General features: G+C 44.3%; 1 protein-coding gene across 8 annotated transcripts in view; it reads left to right on the forward strand.

The window, feature by feature from the left end:
* The window catches only part of LOC122577582 (RNA-binding protein Musashi homolog Rbp6), a 759888-nt gene that overhangs the window by 513012 nt on the left and 228613 nt on the right, over positions 1-18263 (forward strand). The window contains exon 1 of one of the 8 annotated variants that reach the window (XM_043748944.1): positions 16680-18186. The exons of the other annotated variants lie outside the window; for them this stretch is intronic. The gene's annotated coding sequence lies outside the window, so the exon portion shown is untranslated. Of the gene's footprint in view, positions 1-16679; positions 18187-18263 lie in introns of those variants that run through there. 8 annotated transcript variants of the gene reach the window in all.

An 18263-nucleotide genomic window follows, 5' to 3' on the forward strand; every position in this document is an offset into this window, starting at 1 on the left:
AGCGGAACGTTTCGATGAATGCTTATCCTCTTTGCGCGACTGTAAGGAAAGTTATTTCGTCCTATCTCGCGTATAAAACGTATCAGATATTGAAAAGTTAGTTCAGCGTTACGACAGGGACACTTACGCAAAGCCGATTTTCGGATACGAGAGCCTCGAATAATTTCACGAAGCTGCTAGGATCAAGCAACGTCTGCCGTGAAATCAGAATTGTAAGTGAAGATGTTAAACAGTTGTCAACTCCACCCCTTTAGATTTTCGGTCGATAAGGGGTTTCTAGTACGGTCTGACGAAAATTATACAGAACCAGGATAGAAAGAGAGCAACGTGAAACTAGCGTAACAAGGATGAGAGCAGAGTAGGAACGGAGGAAGAAAGGGACATAAGCAGACAGAGGAACCAAGCAGACGCCCCGTGAAATTGAATTACAATAAGCAAAGTAAAGTTGGATGATCCAACCATTGTGCCCTCCCGTCCGTTGCTACCTCACTGCCAGTTATCTTCTTTCTTCTTTCCCGTGGTTCTCCTCACTTCCATGCTCTGCTTCTTCGAGTCCCTAGTTGAAGAAGAACTTCTCTCGAGTACCACGACAACCGACGGTATTCTTACGCCTTTGTTCCCCACGGGGACTGAATTAATTGCTGCGTTTTTGACATCCATTCATTGTCGGGTCCCGGCAGACGACGTCGGGATGAACGGATAAAGGAAAAGTTACTGAACGCCTCATCTTCGTTCTGTGTTTCCTCTCTTAGTAGGACTTTCGCTAGACTCCGCGTGTACAGCCAAGAATATTATTCCTCTGGCCGATATCTCTCTCCCGTCGAAAGTCGATATTCCAAAGGACCGCAAGAATGTTTTCCTTTCGACGCTTTCATCATCGTGCAAGCGATTGCTAGCGGCAAGGATATCTGGAATAATGGTTGAATCCTAGGAGGTGCTGCATCTACGCTGTAGATGTGCTGTTGAATTTGCTGAAATTTTGTCAACAGGAAAGTAATCTAAAAGAGAAACCAGCACATATTATTTTATTAATAATATAAATTAATAATCCGCACTACAAAAGTCAAGATCTTTCGTCAACCCACGACATTTCGATAATTAAAATTTGATCTTTCTATTATTAACTTCGCACCCAATAACCTCAATCAGTAACTTCAATAAGCTTCGGAATCTTGTATTCCAGCAAGGCGGAGTGCGTCGGCCAATGCATACCGCGTGAGACACAAGTGTCATAAGTTCGGCCGGAAGTCCATGTCGCGACAGATCCGTGGTAAATCGTGGCGTAATCGTCAAGCAATGTGACTTGCTGGAAACTTGGTTGCGCCGGAGAACTTTCATAGGAGTCGGAGGAAATTGCTGAGCAGGGCCAGCTTTTGTCCTTCCGGTGCGTCTCAAGCCAACCGAGCCAGAGTGCATAACCCCTTCCAGTTCCGGCGACGCCGTTGGGAAACTATTGAATATGCATAAGTTATATTAAATTGGGCCACCGGGTGCATAACGCCGCGCGAGCCTGGAAAATCCCGACCAATTACAAGCACTTGGATGGAGTTCGGCTTCTTCCTTCTCAGGCAGGGTTCTGGAACGGCCAAGGATATATCGAGCCATATGGTATTACGATATCTTCGCTATCTAAGTGTCTTCAATCAGAATTTTTAGTCCTCCAGAATATAGGATAATATTTCTCGTTGAAATTCTTGTTAACGTCAAATCTCGTACGCGAGCCGAGAAACGTTGCATGTTTGTTAATTTTTAAAAACTTCCAATTTATTCCTTTCAATTTATAAGATGTCATGACATTATATTCGTATATTCGAATATACTGTTCGGACAGCAAAGTGAAACTTCTTTTCGATTGCAGTAACTTCGAGCAAATCTGTTTCTATTTCTTAGTAGTGCCGTGAAGTATTAAACAATCAAGGGAGAATTCATGTGCATGAATAAAAAAGAAAAATTTCACAACTATGCGAACTACAAGCTATACGGCAGCGTACATTGCGCGTTTTTAGGTCAAGACTCCCATACAGGTTTTCCAGGATCGATGTTATTTAATATTTATTTCCGTGTTTCGTATATCTTTTATGTATAATACTTGGAATTATCCTACTTTGTACATCGAATTATAACTTTCCGTTTTGCATAATCTTTAGTAGATACTACCCTTCTTTCGTTATCAATGTTTCTGATATAATCAGGAATTAAGGATAGATGCCAAAAAAGCATGCAACCTACACCAATTAGCGTCGGCCTGTAAGAAGGTTATGTATTGTATAAATCGTGAAATAAATGAAAAACATTGGGTGGAAATCTGATTAAATATAGTTTTTTAGGCTGTCGTCGTTGCAGCAGCAAATCTCACCGACAAGATCACTTACTAATAAAAATTTGCGTAACACACCACGGTGTGTGCTAAAACGCGATACAAGAAAGCTCTAAGTGGCGGACTTGTTATCATGTAGCTGTTAGATAGCGTTCAGCCGTTGATTAAATGGCACAAAAATTACGTTTACCGGTATTATCGCCTTGAAACGTTCACGTTTTACCAAGATTTTTATGGATTTATACCTTGCCGCCGTGTTTCCCCGTGTTGTATTTCCTTTTATCCTTTATGTTTTATTCGTGAGATACCTTCAGCGCTTCAGCTAACTTCAGCAACAATGTATTAAGGAGCTTTTTAAGATAAGTACTTCTTGAGTGCTTATAATATATCTACATGCATGTATGAAGACAAACGAGGCGAAAAAGATAATACGACAAGAATGCACGTTTCGTGCATTCAGTCTACTGAAAATATTTAAACACTTATCAGAGAAAGTTGTATGTATCTATAGTGTATATGTAAAATCATTTTTTTAGATTTGTTTCGAAATTTCTCAGTTTAATCGTAGCAATCGGATGTCATTGCAATACTAATGAAATTTCAAAATTTCGTACAGGACATAGATGTGTTTTCCCGCGATATAAGACTCGTATATCTTCCATCGAGATTTCGGGATCTTTCCTATAGCCTGCCACTTTGGCGGTAACCTTCTCAACAATCCATAGAAGCAAAGAGAAGGAAAAATCACGGATACGTAAGAAAACACTAAGACGATAGAGAAACGGAGAAGAATGGAGAGGGAGAGTCACGAGGAGGGTAGAGGTCGCAACAAAAGCGCGATAGAACGGATTAGGCTTTATCTACCATGGGGGTGCTGCGTCTGTTCTGTAAATTGAAAATCGAAAAGCAAGGGCGAAAGCTAAAGGCGGAAGAGGAAGCAACACCGAGGGTGTATACTGCCGGTAATTCGGAGTCGTGACTCGATTGGAGAGCATCGAGGCGAATGTATTCAGGACAAACGAGTCGAGCCTCTCGTTATTTCCCTAATGACGCGAATAATACCATCTGGTGACGAATACTGGGGATTGGGACATAGAATAATGTTCCTCAGTCCTCCCCGCGCCCTCTATCCCTGTCTGTGTTTGATACGGCTCGGTTATCGTGAGCTGCTTAATGTGTGAAAAGTCGTTTGACGTTTGTTCGTTTACTTTATCCAGTTTATCCGCTGAACCCCCGACATCAGCCCACTTATTCGCTAACGAGCTTATCTTCCCCTAACTCGAGCAGGCAGTCGGCAGTCGAGATTCGAGAGGCAGGTTCTCCAGGTGTTCCTCCGCCGCTTTTGACCGCTTTATGCTCGTTGGCTTGGATAATAACATAATACACCGTGCGGACATGTCCAGCATGCACAATCTGTAATTGCGAAATGCATGCTCGCCCGCGATGTATTAACGGCCTTTGATAGTTCGTCCGCTAATGTAAAGCATTTCGGATGAAATTATCTCTCCCCGTTTACCCCGGTCTTGTCCTCTTTGTCTCTCGCTTTCTCCCTGCTTTTGTCGTTTCTTTATTCCCACGAGTCGCACGAAAGAACGTGTGTTGTAGGAAATTCTGGTTAGAGAGAATAAATAAAGGAACTGGGCAGAATGGTTTTCGTAATTTCGTGAAACCAGAGGGCAAAATAATCGAAGATTATCACCCTTTAACGACCATAAATTTAACGTAACAGCAATGAGAATTAACGAAAGGGTCGTTAACATCTTTCCGCTTAAGCCTAGCGATCGTATTGATAGCGTGATGGATCGAGCGCGTACCGGCTGTGAAGCGATGGAGCTAAACATCATCAAATGCGGTAGAACGGTTTAATTATTTCTGTCTGTAGGGACGGAGAGCATCTATAAGGGGCTCGTTCCATGGCTAAACAACCTGTTTAGCCATGGATTGAGCAGCCAGTTGTATCGATTTAATGAACGATATTGACTAATGGTGTCGCCGGTGTGAATAGTCCTGTATCGTATAAATTAGTGGGGGCGATTCTCGTTGCCAACGTGCGCATTAAGCAACGTGGCTAGCTAACACGGACTCTGGGCCTGGTTTACGCGTCCTGAGCGCTAACTCGAGTTAAACGAGATGAATGTCGGTTCGCTAATAGTTGTTACGAATTGCCACTGGAGCTTGCTTAGCCCGCTTACAGAGAGATTTAGTCGAGCAACTAAGATGAGCCTGCCGTCGCCGCTAACGTTCCTTCTCCTTCTCCTCGTCTTTTCTTGTTGCTACCCTTTTCTCCCCTTCCTTCCTCCCTCCAGTTTCTCTTTCTATGTTTCTACCTCTCTCTAACGATGCTGTTTCACCGAGATTAGAAGGCTCGACGACCCAACAACGAGCGTTTTCCAGGATCAAAGCTCCACCGCAGACAAACTTTTACGTGGCTTTAGCAGAGGGTCGTCCGTTTAAGCGTTTCGCGGACTTCTTTCTTCGGGATCTTCGCTTTATCTACGTGATCGACCAAGTGCTTTTTTCGCAGAGAGAATGGCTAGCTATACGTTAGCTATACGTCAAATCGATTCGCGTGATTAATTGGCGAAAAAAGCGAGGGATTCCCGTTGGATGGTTCGTTACATCCATGTCCCGCGAATCGATTAACCGTGTTGTTTGGACCAAGAGCAATTTCCGTGAAATTCCATCCCCAAGAGGCGTTGCCTGACCGGAAGTCGATTCGCCGCCTCGGCTGTTTGCTCGCTCGTTGCACCTCTGGATACCGAAATCTCAGTAGATTCGCTAAGTAGTAATATAGGATAAATTAGCTCTGTCAGAGCTCACCGAAGTCGGGCCCTGTTGTTTCCTCTCGCGTTGTTTCTCTTTCTCCATCGTTCCTCATCCAAACAGCTCGGCTCCCACGAGATATCGTACCTGTCTCGCGATGCAACGTTACTCCTGCCACCTTTCCCGAGTTCGCCGTCACGTCGGCGCTTGATGTATACGTGCACCAGTTCGAAAGCAACGTGAATAAATCCAAAATACTTCTTAATTCCGAGCAAAGTCTACTTTCTGCAACGTCTACTGGTCTGGTTTGAAGGTGCGATCTATTAGGGCCCAATAATTTTGTCAATTTCTAACTTTGCTTTAATTCATAACTATATTTCTATATAATTATAATTCGGAACTATAATTCATTGGCATCTTGTATCGAAATTTAAATATTCCTAATTTATACTGTGTTTGAATATCCACTTTGTGTAAATAATAGTACAATCTGAATATTTATGATAAATGGCGATAAACATGAATATACAATTATATATAAATAATAAATTAAATTATATGTAAGTAAATATTGCATATGTAATAGCAATAAATTAACAGCAAAATATCCGATAAATCTCTTTTCATGCATGCTACTTTAACGATTTGCTACACTCTCCCTGATGATTCACCACGCACTTTACCTTCACCACTCCTGCCATGTAATTTTCTATTCAATCTAAGCACCCTATCCTTCCAAGGTTCAAGCGCTATCAACTAATAGCTTTTCCCAATAATTTTCCACCCATCAAACTATGCAGTTTCCCTCTGACAACCTTCGTTGAAAATTGCAATACTCTTAATATGAATGGACTTAAAATGTTCAATTTCCGCAAAATGTCAACCTAGTTTCTTATTTTCTTCTTTCTTCGGAAGACTTACAACATTAATGGCCATAATACATCGTAGATAAAATTCTGTACGTACCTTCTACAGTCTGGAGTACACTCTCGTGAACGCGAACAATGCGATTCGTCGTGCACGCGTAAATACGTGTTCCGAAAACCGCACGACGGACAACTACGGTTAGGATAGACGAACCTTGCCGGGTTCGAAGATGGAGTCCGGAACTCATCAAGGTAATGCAGCTGGGATTATCCTGAAACTGAGCACGTTCCCAATGCTGAGAGTCGGGAGTAGTGGCGTAGCTTCCGGGAAAGGTAGAGACTCGGTAGATTATTAGTTGATCGTTTGATCGAAATCCCGCAGCGACTGCTAGACATTTCTGACACATGCTGCTTCTGTGTCTATCTTTGTGTCGTGTGTGCGTTCCAGTGGTCGACGGTGGCCTGTTAATCGAAATAATTTGACTATTTTCTCAAAAATACATGGACAACTGGTATCGCTATGTGTTCCATTGCTAATTATATACAAAATTTAAAAAATAAACCAATAAAAAGCAATCATAAATATACTTCTTGAAAAAGATAGGAAACTTCGTTAATATTAAAAGATTTCCAACTTCATTTTCACGTGCCTTATGAAATTCGTAGTTTCAAATTCGATAGCAAATAAACTTGGGCAGCAAATACTCGAAAGAAGGGGAATAGTTCCTCTAGTCTCGGTAGTTCCTCACTGTCAAGAAAGCAGGTGCGAAGCAAAGAAATAATAGCAAACGGGAGCCCCGTTCGAACCGAGCGACAAGCTCGGACGCAATAGGTTTCCAGTCGAACACTACCGTCGGATATCAGATTAACCGGACACCGGCGAATTTATCTCTAAGTATAACGGCTACATCCAACGTCGTCTGGACGACGGGCACAGATAAATACGTGCGTTTAGCGGATTGATTGGCTACAGCACACTTTGGCGAGGCTCGCTTCGGCCCGATGCACTTTTCCCGTCGTCGCACCGAATATAGATGCGCTCTTAAGTCATGCGCGACGTACGCGGATCGTTCCTTGCCATACGTGGCAAGGTTAAATTTCGCTTTGGCGCCATGTTCAATCGGAGCAGATCTTTGGTAAACCGCTATACACGAAAGTCGTCTTTGAAACAGAGTTTCGAACTGGGAGGTGTTACGGTAACTGGTTCCTCGATAACGCAACGGAGCGGTGGGTATTTTTAAAACGCGTCATTATGTTGTACCACGCTTGAACAGGGGTGATTCTTCGTGTAAAAATAAGCGGAGGATGTGGTGTGAAAATTCATCGCGTGAAATCTTGCTTTCAAAGAGGTTCCAATCGAATGGTTCTTAACCTCTTAACGCCTGAATTATAAAAGCGAAATTTTACGATAGCGCTGTAAAAATAGGGCTATATTTATACGAATATATTTGGAACGATTAGACATTTGTGTAATTTCTTGAATGTGATCTATCGATGCGCGGGAGTTTGAGGATAATTATTTTGCACTTGGTATTTTAGAAAAGAAGCGAAGATATTTCTTTCGATAAAGAATTTACAAATGAATGCAAATTCTTGGCGTCCTTCTTACTACCGTAACAGGATGTTTTACTAAAATAAACAGCTGCACCGTTCGCAGCTTATTCCTGCTAAGATCGTTAATGCAATCAAGAGAGCCGTGAAAGTGCCAAGAAAGATTCATTCTTGCCGGAAGATAGCCGGGTCGAAAAGTTGGAAAGATGCGTCGTGAAACTGCGAATTCGAGTGCGCCGCGCCGATAAATCGGTTGAAACAGTCGGGAAAAAGGTTCAAGAGCTTGGCAAAGATACTTCCACGGCAAACATCGACTCGTAAATCATTGCCGACTCTTATTTCTTTCCTGCTAGGTTCCCGATTTAATTAAAATGTCTATTACGTTGCTTGTTGCAGGTAAGAATCGAGCACAGCGTTTGTCGCCCCGATAAACTTATCGCTCGTCGATTCGGTGAGTGATTCAACGACATTCTAAATCGAATAGCGTTTTCTCGGCTCCTTCACTTTCTAGCGACGATCGAGGCCCGTTCGAAGAGACGACAAGCTCTTAATTACGGATTCCTTGGGTGCAGATGCCGCCGAGATCGCGTAAAACTGATCAGCAGCAACGATCAGGGGTGAACGAACGGTAGAGGGGGCAGAGAGAACACAAGAAAACCGTTGAACGGATCTACTGCTATCAGTGACAACAGTGCTGCGAATGGCGGACTACTGTTCGACCTCCGATGGAGGTTGATACGAGCTGCCAAATGTCACTGGGCCAGACATTTCTATATTTGAATTCGAGTTTCGCATGACGGCGCTTCGACGTAGAGAAACGGCAGGACCGACGTCTCTATCTATCGATCTAACTGCCGGCCAGGCCGCGTGACGTTCAGGCTAGAAATAATGTTTCGTGAGTCTCGTTGGGGTAGTTCGTCCGTTCTTCTTTCCCTCCCTCTACCCGTTGCCACCCCTTGCTTGTAACCCCACTCCTTCGAGCAAAACCCCTTTCTTACCACACGGGTGGGTCCCGTTTTCTACGGCGCTCTGCCCACCGATAACCTGGGGGGGGGGGGGGATACCGCGACGAAAATACAACGTCAGTCAAATCCTTAATCCTGGAAATAGCGGCGCTTATCTGCGCTGACGTAAGTGGTGCAGCCGGACGAGATGTTGTCTATGCTCTCTCTTCGACCACTGTAAAGCATCGTCCCGACTATCGGTACGATTTGTGCAAGGGAATAAAGGTAGAAAGGGGGACCAGCTCAAAGATAAGATCAAAGTTCCCGAATTATACAAGATCAATGAAGAAGAGATCAGTTAAGGACGTGTATTATGTTTAACGGTAACTTCCTATACACGTATAATAATTTTGCAACCGATTAATATGCTTCATTTGAAAAAATTTGAACAATTTAAATGTACATCGGAGGAATACCCTCGTTCGCGTAATAAGCAATAATTATCAGGTGGGAAATCGACACTCGTCGGTCGAAACTCCATAGTACCTTGGTGCAGGAGCGTTAGCGACGCAGTCCCAAATTCCACAGATTCCGAATTTCAGAAGCGGCACGAAATTCCCTGGTAGTAGCGGCAAACGCTGTAATATCCGAAACGATAAGTTGTGCACGTCGCCGGTGCGGCGCATCCGAATCCTACCGTCTACTACCAGCAGGAATATCCATTTCAAGACATTTAACCCCGGCCGACTGTCGCGGTGAGGTGAGACAGGATGTACACAGCTTCTAAGATTACTAGGCAGTTTCATTACGCTTACGAAAAGATCCCCCTACCACTGTCTGTCTCGGTCTTCTCCCCTCGGTTCCCCCGATGTCGTTCTAACCCCGGTTCCCCACGCTGTTCCCTTTGTGTCGTGTTAGAAAGGTTTTCGAGAGGCTCCGCGTCAAACCGGAGACGAGAGCACCCACGAGGAACCGAGACGAGACTTCCTCTTCCTCTCTCTTCTAAAGTTTTGTGGAAAGTAGCTCCGACCGAGGAGCGGCGAAAATAAAACTGATTCTCCAAATTAAATAGGCTGACCCTCTCGTTCCTGTCAGGGGCTGCGATAGAGATTGCTTATTATATATATATAGTTATAGAAGTATATATGTATATATATGGTTATAGAAGTGAGTTCTTTGTTGCTTTAGAGACGTTGACCCTTTTGTGGTATTTTCGTTTAGTATTCTTTTTCTTCCTTTGTTTATTTTTTTATTTGGTTAACTTTAAAGGCATCTATAGAGTTTACAAGGAGTTAAAATCGTTAAACGTTTTCCGTAGGAATTGATGCATTATTGTCGTGGATTTACAGTGTGTTCGCTGAAATTTGTTGAACTGAGAAATATGGAGAAAGGTTTTATGTTTTATCGTAAAAGGCAGTGTTTAGAAAGTGGTGGCTGGATTTTGAACTATAATCTTTTGTATTGATTAACTTCTGAATCTTAAATGTTCTCCGGGCATATTTCAAAAATTCAATCTCAAATTTGCATAGTTAGCACTGAATATAGCGCCAAGTAAGTTATGCCGGAAATATTCTTTCAAATTAGACTTTTATTCGAATTGCTCGCTCTTGCAAATCTTACGGGAGCTACTAATTTCTCTCGTTAATGCTCCGAGTTACGGGTAATGGTTTTACGGTTACCTTACGTAAGGTATATTTATCAATGAACCGTTCTACCATGGAATATTGAACGCGGTTGAATTTTTGAACTCAATTTATACGAGACCATTCATGATCGTCCATTCAAAATATCTCGTTGGTAGAACAAAGTTGTCTTCGCGGAAATATTCTACCTGTACAATTACGAATCAAAAGATCTTGTAACACACGACTTTTAACGTTGGTAGTTAGTCTACGTTAATTATTATCGATACGAGCACGTTGCACAGATAGAAATTCCTAGCACATTTTCAGATAATCCGATCTTTTAATTACGTTTCACTAATTACATTCGTGATTCGCGTAGCTCCTGTTGATTAACGCGAAACGCGTATCGACGATCGTGCGGATAAAAGACTAAGAAGCATAGTACATTTTCGAAGAAGCTGAATACGTGCTTTTTACGTAATTGACGTTCGAATTAAAGGATGGATCGATCGAAATTAATGTACCTACACGTTCGTTGAATTTCAAAGTATCTAATGCTTTACAGGCGATGAAAGAATTTCAAGATAAAAAGAGGGAATTAGAATTGTGATTGTAAAAATAATTGTACATAATTATACATAATCGACAAAAATTTTATCACGACGATGAATATCTCGACAATCCAGCTTCCTGAACAAAATAATAATTCTTCGAAGTGTTCGCAATATCTTAAATATTTTTCAAGTCCACCTCATTTCCCCGTAATTGTTCTCATACTTACACGTAACGACGGTGCACATTTATCGAATGAACGTTGCAAACCTTGTACGTTCCCCGAAATATCCTTTTCAACGTAGTGTACACGGAGAGGCAACGCGAGTCGCTCGATAAATCGAGGAAACAAGATTACGAGTTCGCCTAGCGAGTTCATTCATAAACGTCGAGAAAATCGGCTGCCCGAGTAAATCCCGCCGCAGAAACCGGTCATAATTCCAGAAGTAATATAGAGTACCGCGTACTAATCGGGTACGCGCCATTACATCCTCAAACACATTACGGTGTAAACCAATCTAAACGAGCGACAGTCATTACGGAGTTTCAGTGGAACAGGGTACGTCGCGGACACACACCTGCGTGTACATTTCGCGTACAGTTACCGAGCTCTTCCTCCTCCTTCGCCAGTACAAACACAAATGACGCAGCGCGCGTCGTTGCCAAAGCTACGCATTATATAGCTGCTTGCCGTGCTAGCTTTCATTAATCTCTCGTTCCCGAGGCCACAAACAAACTGGAGTCGTAGATACGCGATGGAATGGAGTTTCCTGATGGTACGTAAACCGACCGAAAGAACGAAAACCGGGTCGAAATTGATGCGTACACCTTAACGAGACGAGGTTGGAATCGAAGTCGACAGATCAAGATTAAAGGCGGCAGTTTATTTAAATCGCCGTAAATACGGATGGGAAATGGTTCTCTGTTGTTCGTTGAACCACCGAAGAAGTCATTAAGCCGTGAGTATTCAAATCGACGCGGTCAGAAAAGAACGACGCGTTTCTCTGAGGCTTCTTGGGACTTTAGCAAAGGAGGTAACCCTCTTATTAATACCATTAATCACTTCATAAAGATTCAACGGGTCGAAGAGGCGTGGATGGGGCGAGGGAAAGAGGAAAAACGAACGCTTCATAAAAACAAGCGGAGGAAAGGTCCAAGAAATCCACTGAACCCGGCCGCTCCTCCGGGGATAGTTTTTTTAGCGGAGTAAGCGGTAAAAAGGGACCGACTGGAAGCGTATTGTTTCTCACGCAACTTTTCACAGATTTCATTTAGCTTGCGATGCAAGTGCTGGTTACGTTTCCGACGAGACATGGCTTTTTCTTCAATAAAAATTCATTTCCTTCCTTTGATTTACTTCAAGCACCGAGCCAACTCGTTCCCGGCGCTCCTTTTCTTCCGTCTCGTCTTTGCTGGACCAACCGTCTCGGTGAAACGTTCGAAGAAACGCTCTGAGAAACGCTCGAGTCCACCTCGACCGTGGCCATCTTCCTCCGCACTATCTCCGCCGTAACCTGAAAAATCCTAGCGATCAACGACGCCTGTGACAAATCTTACCGCGGACCGTTTACCTTTATCAGTAATGGTTTCGTCGTTTAATGAATTTCTCCGAGAAGGATCGCACCGAATTACTTTATTGCCTCTTTGAATCGTCCTTCGCCGAAATTCTAGACGAAAAATTGCTCAACGGTGATACGTTTCTATTACATCCACGCGGTCTTACCACACATGCTAATTCCACTTATGGGCTGGTGTACCTATCATGTTTTTCACGCCATTCTTAATATTTGTTATATTTCCTATTACATTTCCATTTAACGAGCTATTTAAAATGATAGAATTTTGGTAAATGTCCTGTGATAAGCTACTATATGTAAAACATAGTATATGTAAAACATATTTCTTTGAAGTACAGGGACTCGGTAATCGCGTTGTCTCGTTTTCGTGCACAGTATTAATTACTAGGGTACTGGTTCGCGTGATCCTAACTATTTATCCGTCTACCTCGTGCTTTCCTTCACCAGGTCTTCCTCTTTTCCAATTGACTTTTTCAAAGCCTCCTAAAGGAAAAATTGGTATCTTACAAGAACGAAGTGGAACATGGAAACGTCGAACAATGGTATCTACGTAGCAAAGAAGACGCACTTCTCTCGAATCCCTGAAATACATGGAGACGGGTCTGCATCTAATATTTTAGGAAAGTTTCGAACTGCTGGTTACGCTCGAAGTTGCACGACAGGGATGAGGAAAGGGGGAAACGCTCACGTGCACAGCGCTATTCGCGCACGTAGAATCGCGGTGGCTGTTGAAAAAAGGGGGCGGGTACGGAGCTTAGAGAACGCTAAAGGGTAGTTTCTTGGCAAAGGTAAAGAGAATAGCAGGAAAGGGCGAGTCTAACGGGGTGAGTCGTATCTTGGAGGATAAGTATCGAACCTGAAAATCGCGACCAAAAACCCGACTAGCGTGGCAACGTTATGCGAAAAACGACGAACTAGGTCGACATCGAAGAGTTTCGTTGCAGTTGGCTGGTCCAATCGAGTATCTATCCTCTTTTCCTTCTATCGTGTCCTTCTTTCATCTTTTCGTATGCGGGGGATTCGAAACTCCGTCCGACTGTTTTCCTCATCGCCGACGAAAACATGCTGCCCTTGTACTGTCGTCGAGACAAATATCGAAGTGCACCGGAGGCGGCGGCGACGGCGGGGCCAGCAAGGATGGATATCGTGGAGAAAAGGGAGAGGATGGAAAGTTTTCCACTATTCTTTTCGTTTATAATTTATGTCTCTGTGAGCACACGGCTCGAGACACCGTTTTATCGATTCGGTTACGTAAACAGCCAGAACGGAGTTTTTACTCGCGCGCTTTGTGATGCACTTAGTTGTTTAAACTGGCCAGGCTTTTGTTTGATCGCAGGAATCATGGTTGAAAGGGAATCCTTTTTGGTCGATGCTGGACGGAATGCGACGGATCGTCTGCTTGGCGACGCAGCTTTACGTGGAATCAGTAGTTCGTTCGGGAACGGATAAGCAAATTTTCTCAACATATAATATCATTCCTTTAGACGCAGATGTCACTTGGTGATTAAATTACAGATTCGAAAGGATTTCGATTTTTTTAATCAAAACGTATTTTCTATGATCGTCTCATTTCAGTCTTTAAATCCTCAGCTTTTACTTCTAACATTTGAAATCTATAGTAGTCGTTTCAAAAATTCCTTTTAATTTATCGAAGTTTCCACATTAAATTTCGTTGTATCTTACTTTAGACTCTAAATTAATACTTTGGAATAATGTAATTAAAAATCACTCCATGGAGATACCAATTCAGATACCATCCATCATAAACATCGAGTGCCAATTAGAGAGCCTGCAGTTCGGCTTATCGTTTTACGTTGTTCGCTATAATTCCAATAGAACGTGGCTCGTGTTGCTACTACGCAAACAGTGTGTTGACATATCCGTGAAGCTTGTGCAACGCATGCTGACCGATCAGGCCTCTAGAGGAAAGGGCTGACCTATCCTGCGCCCTGATAACTCGGTTACGTTCCAATATCATGATTACACGTCATCCTTGGCAGTTGACAATCCCCAGAGTAATGACTATTGTGGAACGTTCGAAATTGTCACGGGATCGCGTTGATCGTTTAAATTCTTTACTCAGGCGAGAGTGTACTCTCTAGTCGTGTTGGTCCGCTAATCGTCACGGCCATGAAAATATATGGGCGCACGTTCCTGCTTTAATTTTGTGACGTAACGCTGTTCTTGAAAGAATTCGTGTTTTGGCATGATCGTGCCGCGCGTAAAAGTTTTCTCGTTTTCCGCACTCGGCTGCGGTAATAATTTTCCACGACCCAAAATTTCAAAATTGCTGTGGCGAAATTTTATCGCCTTTTCTTTTGTACCACACGCGAATACCTAGAAAAACTTTCACGTATTTGGGGTTCGGTATGTTCTCTAATTATCGGTATAGATAGGTGGATTTCAGAAATGTTCATGAATTAAGATTCAACTCCATTATTCGTTCTAAATTACTAAGGCCGACTCTAGTAGATTATTTAAGTAACGTTGCTTTTACATTGAATTAACCAAAATTAATTATTTAACCACATTACATACATCTATCTTTTTACACTGCAATATTGGATTTAAACTTCAGTGTATACGTAATCGGTTAACTACATATTTATTTCTAAACATTTACATATTTAACTATGTGCTCCCAATATTCGTTCCCTTTAGTTGCTTTAGTTTAACAAATTAATATTTCAAATCAAAGTTATCACATAAAAGATACATTTGGTTCCTCAAAGATATCATCATTAACTGAAGCAATTAATAAGAACTCACACGGCGTAAAGACGCATGGTGGAACACTAAGACAGTCTCGAGACCTTAAACAGATCTTCCATTGTATAGAAGGTATTCAACGTCAGTTATAGTTGCGCCATTCGCACGACAGAAGGAAGCACACGCCAGTGTGGTTTTCCCGCCAAGTTCATTCAGCATCTTGCGTTGGATGTAAGCCAAATACTGAATACACCAGCGCCTTCCGCCTCTGCGTTCCTCTTACTCGCCTCACCTTGCTACCATTATCATCCCGGAATAGCAAGTTGATGTTCCCTGTGTTGCTTACACCTTTGGCGTCGCTTGTTTATAGAACAAGCAACACCGGGCTCTAATAAGGTCGGGTCACGGCCCTAATCCGCAATATTTCGCGACAAATTGTGCGCAACGTTACAGAAAATAAATGCGACAGCCAAATCCGGCACGAGTTATTGGTCGCGTTATTCGTCTTGAGTATTTCTTCCGTAAGAGATTCTATATCCTCCGTGGGCGACGTGGGACATCGTGGTACACTTGAGAAAAAGAAGAAGAGAGAAAAAAGGTACAGATTGGCTGTCGTCGAGCGATAGTGAAAGCGAAAGGCGAAACGAGCGGGGCTCTCAAGTTTTTTAAACGATTTAATACTTGCCGCCTCTGGCCTGCTGCAACAAGTTATCAGCTTCTCGCAGACTTCCTGCAAACCGCGCTTTAATAGTTCGAAATAAATTCGCTGTAAATCGATGGTATAGCTGATAAGAGTCGCGATTATGAGAGCAAGTTAAAAAATTAATAAAGTTAACTTCGTTTCGTTACGTCGGAACTTTGATATGAAAATCTTGTTCTTTTTTCAGTTCTCTCTCGCGAAAATGAAAGAAAACAGCAAAGTATAACAAGAATCGTGCGCCACCGACGTCCTGGAAGGAGTCTGACTTTTTTTCTTCTTCTCACAAAACTCTGCCGCGTGCTTGGAAAAGGAGCGGGGATCAAGGCGCGGGTGTGCGTAGCGTTCATAGTATTGGCAACGAGCCAAGTCACGTTGCGACTCAATGAAATCTTTCTAGGTTAGGTTAGCCCCCTCTTTCCGCGTTAAGCATAGGATACGTTTACATCGACTTGCCAGACGCGCGAAGAGGCTGGCCAAAGGCCAGCCAGAGAGAGAACTCACCGAAGTGGCTGGTTTTCGGCCCCGACGGAAGTAGTGGTGATCAATATTGGTCAGACTGGGGACTTCTTAAGCGCGAGCTCGTATCACTTGGAAACTTAACTTCGTCTTTACCGTTCAGTTGCTCGCGTCAATGAGACGTTACATCGGTGGCCCAGTTATCATCTCTACTGAAAAAGAATTAACGTGTTACCATGTGTGTGTCGTGACTTGCAGCTATATTTCTATTGGTGCAACGAATCGTGAATATCGCGAAATTGGATTTTTCAAGAGTTCACCTGTGCCTCCGATTTTCTCGGCCCGATTGGAGCGGCACCGGTATATGTGTATAGAGGCGGGATCTCGGCACGATATCTCGTCATTCAGACTCGTCCAGCAACGACTGGTTGGCCGGATTCGCGGCAAAGAAACACTTTATTCAATATCGCATGATGCGAGAAGTTTAGCTCGCGGACGCGTAACAAGTAGTCATGCACCGAAAATGCATCGTTTCGGCATCGGTGCAACACGATGCTCGCGAGCACAATCCAGCATCGTCCCCCCCCCCCTTCTGATGTGTTCACTCTACTCGAGCGTTCTCCCCATACCCGCGTTTCTATCCCGCCGTCAAGCGAGCGTGGCGTGGCGAGGAGGAGCAGTCAGGCAGTCAGGCTCTCTGCTGGCATTAAGTATTCCCGTTGGGTCGGCGTGGCGAGGAGGAGCACGGAGTGGCGCGGAGTGGCGCGGAGTGGCGCGACGCGGCGTGGCGAGCGGCGCTGTCGGTCGATGCTGGGGTGCTCGCGCCACGAAGGAAGGAAGGTGAAACGGGTGAGAAGGAGAAACAGACCGTTGCTCTCTCCCTCTTTCACGTCGTCTCTGGTTCGTCCTCTCTCCATCGGTGTTTCTATCCCCGTCATACCAGCGGACTTTCTCCGGCTACAATCGAGAGGCGCTATCTCCCTCGAGCGACGGCAGCGCCCCGGGGGCGCCTGCGCGCCTCGGAGGGGTAGCAGCCGCCTGATAGTGGCGAAACCCGTTGGCGAGGGGAAAGGGGCCCCTCCCTGTTCTATCCCTCGCTCCTCGAGCGTGCACCCCACCATCGGGTGCCGCGCGGCTCCGCTACCTCCCCTCGCTACGGCTCCACTGCCCGGGCCTCCACGGTCGCCCCATTCCGTTCTCGGCATCACAGCGTACAGCATTGAACTCGACGCACGGCGACAAGGAGCACGACAACGACCACCTGCCTTTCTGTGCTCCACGGATTATATCTGCCTCTCTCTCTTTTTAACGTTCTTGTTGCCTGATCGTTCATTTCCGTCTTCGTGCACGTTGCCGCTCCCGCTACTGCGAGAAGAGGACACAAGAAAGAGGATAACAAGCCATATACAGGACAATAAGCGATTCGATCGGCGCTTATTTAGCCGTTCCGAAGACATACACATACCGTGACCGAGAGATTTTCACGCGCAATTGACGCCAAGGATAAATAATCAAGTTCGATTAGCTGCGGTGTGTAGCTCTTACAGTGTGTCACTCCGTTTTTTGGGTCCGTTGTTTCACGCGTGTTGCAATCTCGACGGCTCGTCTGCTCCGGTTCCAGTGCCCGCGAGTAGCAACCACGACGATTAACGTGACAAGTGTGTACCGCGCGCGAATGTAAACCATTCGACGAAACGTCGTCCGATCAAGAGGTTCGTACGTATCGTTGTTCGATCGCCAGCTGTGAGACCGTGATCGTCGTTCACGTCGTAATCATCATTAACAGTGGCACCTATCTGCGTAACCTGACGAACGATCGTCAGCTGGATTCGAAACAGATTGACGCACGAGATCTGTTACGAAGCGATCGTAACGTTCACGTCCTCTGGAAGCTGTTGGATACAAGATATACACGCGTGTGCTGAAAAAGCGCGAGCGTCCGACACGAGACACCGTCGGTCTCTCGCTCGTCAGTTTTTCTTCTCGCAGAGGAAGGCCATAGCGTTGATCGCACGGCACTCGGTACTCGCAGCAGTACTGAGTGACCTGCAGCACCCGGCAGTCATCGAAAAGTGTACACGACGGCGGTCACCACGTACATCACGCCGCTCATCACCCCAGAGAAGGTACAGTGGTTGCATTCAAATCTTTGATTATATAGGAACAATCCTATCTATGTATCGGTACGGAGGATGGAATGCAG

Source organism: Bombus pyrosoma, linkage group LG2 (assembly GCF_014825855.1).
Source record: "Bombus pyrosoma isolate SC7728 linkage group LG2, ASM1482585v1, whole genome shotgun sequence".
Classification (NCBI taxonomy): Eukaryota; Metazoa; Arthropoda; class Insecta; order Hymenoptera; family Apidae; genus Bombus; species Bombus pyrosoma.